Source organism: Dendronephthya gigantea, unplaced genomic scaffold, assembly GCF_004324835.1.
Source record: "Dendronephthya gigantea isolate DGI-Jeju-01 unplaced genomic scaffold, DenGig_1.0 000019F, whole genome shotgun sequence".
Lineage (NCBI taxonomy): Eukaryota > Metazoa > Cnidaria > Anthozoa > Malacalcyonacea > Nephtheidae > Dendronephthya > Dendronephthya gigantea.
Window position 1 is genome coordinate 1,309,973 of NW_021163029.1, and position 5,435 is coordinate 1,315,407.

Consider the following 5,435-nt stretch of genomic DNA (forward strand, 5'->3'; position numbering starts at 1 on the left):
GTAAAGTTTTTAAATGAAAGCAATTCCAAGACAAATAAATTGCTTTTTATAGCATCAGATGGAATCCCTACAGATGGTATAGTAATGAAGATACCGAGAATATCAATGAATTGACGAAAAAATTAAAAAAGCAGACGCTTGTATGATACATTGGAACCTTCTTGGGAATCCGGAACCAAGTTTCTGTTTCGATTAAGCTCTGAAGTGCTTCTACCACGAGCAATTTTAGTCAAACAAGGTTGGACAACCGATAGTACTAAGAATGAAAAGTCAATCATCCCGACAATTAAAAATATAATTAAAATCAGTTAAAGTCAATGATTAACGATTGAGAGGTATTAACACAAAATGGACTTTCTGAGGAACGGGGTGTCGGATTATTTTATAGGGCTATATCTTTTCAAGCTCTAAACAGTGAGTTTTGAACTTTTTTAAAGAAATTCGCTCGTAAAATAGGTGTCAAAAACTGCATTACGCTGTCGCATTAACTGGATTAAGTCTTAGGGGCAACATGATTAATCACATTAACCATTCCTTGATTGGAACTATTATCCTGTCTCATCCTGGCAAGATTAGTTAAAGACGTTGAGGAAGCCTTACGTCAGGAGTTATATTTGCAAGATTCAATTTGCGGGACCGACTCGAAAGTAGCGTTGTTCTGGATCAAGAACGAAAATCGGTAGTGGAAACAGTTCGTGCAGAATCGAGTAGTGGCAATTCGTAGTTTGGTATAAAACCTAAGTCTTGGTGCCACTGCCCAGGAAAGGATAACTCTGCCGATATACCTTCAAGAGGAATAAACCCTTCGGAGCTAGCGGAGAGCATACTATGGAGCAGCGGTCCAGATTGGCTAAGTCAAACTAATGCTGAACAATTTGAAGATGGTGACAAGCAATGTGTACCACCGAGTGTTTAGCTGAAGCGAAGGTAACGAAACCACCAAGTTTATCAGCCCTTACAGCGAGCAGTTGCCTCAACCATGGCCTCAACGAGATAATACAGTGTGAACGATTTGGATCCCTGCAACGGCTCCTTCGGGTTACAGCCTACGTTACACGATTTGTGAAAGCAGTGAAACGCAAGAAGGGTAGCACCAACGAAGGTGATAGTTTAAGTGCAAGGGAAATGGATGAAGCTTACGCTCTGTGGATGAGGGAAATGCCATGAACATTGCCTGAAAAAGGAAAGTTTGAACACTGAAAGGCTCAATTTGGTCTTTATTGCGAATGTATGGAAGGGAATGTATGGAGATGTAAGGGGAGACTAGGAAAAGCAAACTTACCATCAATGACGAAGCATCCTATCATATTGGAGAAAAATCATCATATCACAATCCTAATCATTAAAGAGTGCCACGAGAAAGTGAAGCATAATGGCGTGAAGGAGACCATAACTGAACTGCGATCTCGGTATTGGTTGGTTCGAGGAAGACAGTTTATTCGGTCACCATTAACTGAGCAAGTGCCAAGTGTGCTACTTGCCGCAAGTTTGAAGTAAAACCTTATCAGGCTCCACCCGCACCGCCTCTCCAAGAGTTCCGAGTAAACGAGGCACCACCCTTACTGCAACAGGCATAGACTTCCTTGGCCCGTTATACGTAGAAGAAAGAAGAAAGAAAGAAGAGAGAAGGAAGCCCAAAGGTCTGGATCTGTTTGTACACGTGTTGCGTCGTCAGAGCACTACATTTAGATGTTGTGCCAAATTTGACGTCAGAAGGATTCATGAGAAGCTTCAGAAGATTTACCGCCGGGAGAGGAATACCATCAACTATTGTAACGGACAATGGTAGCACATTTAAGCCCGCAGCGAAGGAAATTACTAGCATTTTAACTCATCCTGGCGTAAAGAAGTTCTTTGCTGGAAAACGCATAACATGGCATTTCAATTTGGAAAAGGCCCCATGGTGGGGAGGTTTCTTTGAGAGACTAGTCAAATCAACGAAGAGATTAAGCCTTAAGAAAACCCTGGGAACGACAAAACTCACGTACGAGGAACTCCTTACGGCAACGGCTGAAGTCGAAATGATTCTCAATTCACGTCCTCTATCGTATATCTCCACAGAGGACGTCGAAGAGCCGCTCACGCCGGCTTATCTGGTAATGGGACGAAGATTATTGAGTTTACCAGAACTTAACTACGACGAAAAGGATCCAGATTTTGGCATCAACTTAGATGCGAGTGATTTGACACGAAGGATGAGACATTTAAGCAATGTTATGAATAATTTCTGGGTGAGATGGAAAAATGAGTACTTGCTAGAGTTACGAGAATCTCATCGAGTCAAGAAACAGGATGGGAATGAGACTTGAGTCTTGGGGATATTGTGGTAGTCCACGAAGAATCATGCCCCAGGGGACTTTGGAGACTAGGAATGATCGAACGTTTAATCTCTGGAGTTGATGGACAGACAAGAGGAGCGGTAGTGAGGGTGTTGTCAAAGAAGGGAAGGTCGACCATCATAAGACGACCAGTACAGCGACTCTATCCCTTGGAAATCAGATCTACTGTAAAGGGAATTGAATCGCCCATCGAAGCCAAGGCGCGCGACAACCCAGAATTGAAGAGAGCGAGACCCAGGAGAGCGGCAGCGATCGAAGCAGACAACCGAAGAAAGAAATAGATCAAGGACCTTGATTTATGAAGATTGAAGATATGTGAACAATCCTAAGATCGAACTTTGTAACAATTTATTTTTCGAAATTGTAATAAATTTATACAAAAATCAGCGTAGAGATGAGCCATTGAATCTAGAGAACAATTCAATACAAAGGAGAAAATTCTTAATGACGAACACATTGTAGTACACAGCATTCACGGCACGGTCGTATAAAAAGACAGTCAACTTTGAAGTATGATTAGTATCATAATTGACCGATCAAAATTGTAGTTAACTGCGATTTAACTATACTAAAAGTGTACCTGACCAGCTCTAACACAACTAGCTCTACTGTCTTCGAAGCTTCTTATAAAGTACGGTTTATACACGACAAAAACTAGCGACTATATATATATATATATATATATATATATATATATATATATATATATATATATATAATATATTAACAACATGTGTAAAACAATGTGCCCTCCCGGCTATCACCAGAGCGCAATGGTGACTCCTGCACTTGGGACACAGGACGTACGTATATATATATATATATATAAGTGAAATATTGTATTGACCTTGCAATAAAATCAGAAAACTGACCGTGATTGATCGATAACTCGTACACCATTATAATCACGAGAGTAACTTACATATGTGTTCTTATAGTTCTTTGACCTCATGTTGAATAATTTTGATCAATACTTTTTGATGGATCTAATTTTACGACTTTCGTTGCTTGTTAAGCTTAATAATGTTAGTCTAATGAGATGACGTCTACAAGTCAGTCTAAACGAAAAGCAGTGAAGATGTGAGCAAGAAAGCACACAAGATAACAAAGCAGAACCATTTTTAATTATCCAAGCTCTTTCTCTTTACGACTGCATGACGATGAGGCTTGCATTATGCACTAGCCTGTATTAACTGTTGTGTTGGTGCATTTTAATTTCGGCCGCCTGAAACGAGCCGGGCTTTGAGAAAAACGTCCAATTTTAGTTACGCACTGATACGCCCTGGTTGTAACTTTTATTACGACGTCTTTGCATGGCTACTTGATTACAATCATTATGAACACAATATTAACATAGCTTGAAAATGTTTCACCAAGAAAAATATTTCTAAATAAAAAGAAACTTGACATTAAACATAAATAAAGAAAATGTGTGTTTATAAAGACGAGCAATTTATCATATTTCAATACTATGGTGTTACATAAGGATGTATACTTGGTCCTACACTACGCTGCTCTATTCTCATTTGAATACCGTCGTAGCTTTGTTCGAGTGGATTGGAATCAGTGATGTAATGCTGATGTCCTGGAGCCGGTTGTTCAAAAGCAGGTTAAATTTAACCCTGGGTTAGTGCTAAACCTTGGTTGAAATCCTTAACCCTAGGTTAGCTAAACCTGGGTTAAAACTGTGTTGTTCAAAGCAGGGTTAGCGGTAGGGTTAGTTAACTCAGGGTTAAAATATTTAACCTAAAAATAAATGTATTTTAAGGACTAAATTGGATATAAGAACGTTTTCGATTGGTCAATAAACGAGCGTCAAAACTTTACCCGACGAGGATATATTGTTAGTCGAAAGATTATATGCCGTGAGGGCAGGGTCGAAGGGCCGTTGTTTTGAACAGTAATTTCCGTGCATGGAATTTTGGAAAGATTCGAAATGAAAGGCCATTTTCTATGATAAACAATGCCGATGTAAAAATAAATTAAGCAAATTATAAACAATCTATTTTAAAATTTCAGGCATTCTTTTATTATTCAAAATTCAGGAACAAACGTAGCCTTACCACTTTCTGGCAATCAAAAGAATCGAATTTTAGCATCCGAAACAAATATTTCGATTACGATGTTTCAATTTGTACGGTTGTATTCATTTATCGTGTATTGCATTGAAGCGAAGATAAATAAATCAATACATCAGCTGAAACCGAACGAAGTCAAACTTAAATAATTCTTTGCTGTCGAAATTATTCGTAAAACTCTTCAAAAGTGTTTAATTCATGACGAATTATACGTGTTTACGTGTTTCAGCTCCTTATTCATCCATTTTGAATCGAAGTTAACCCAGGATTAAAAAGTTAACCCACCTCGCTAGCAGGGTTAATTTTTTTATCAATTTTAACCCAAGGTTAATGCTAACCGAGCTTTGTGCAACGCAAATCAACCAAGGTTTAAAATTTAACCCTGAGTTAGGCATTTTTAACCCTGGGTTAGCGTTAACCGGCTTTTGAACAACCGGCCCCAGGGGCAGGTTGTTCAAAAGCAGGTTAAATTTAACCCTGGGTTAGTGCTAAACCTGGGTTAAAATCCTTAACCCTAGGTTAGCTAAACCTGGGTTAAAACTGTGTTGTTCAAAGCAGGGTTAGCGGTAGGGTTAGTTAATCCAGGGTTGAAATATTTAACCTAAGATTAAATGTATTTTAAGGACTAAATTGGATATAAGAACGTTTTCGATTTGTCAATAAAAGAGCGTCAAAACTTTACCCGACGAGGATATATTGTCAGTCGAAAGATTATATGCCGTGAGGGCAGGGTCGCCTTACCACTTGCTGCCAATCAAAAAAATCGAATTTTGGCATCCGAAACAAATATTTCGATTACGATGTTTCAATTTGTACGATTGTATTCATTTATCGTGTGTTGCATTGAAGTGAAGATAAATAAATCAATACATCAGCTGAAACCGAACGAATTCAAATTCAAATAATTCTTTGCTGTCGAAATTATTCGTAAAACCTTTCAAAAGTGTTTAATTCATGACGAATTATACGTGTTTACGTGTTTCAGCTCCTTATTCATCCATTTTGAATCGAAGTTAAT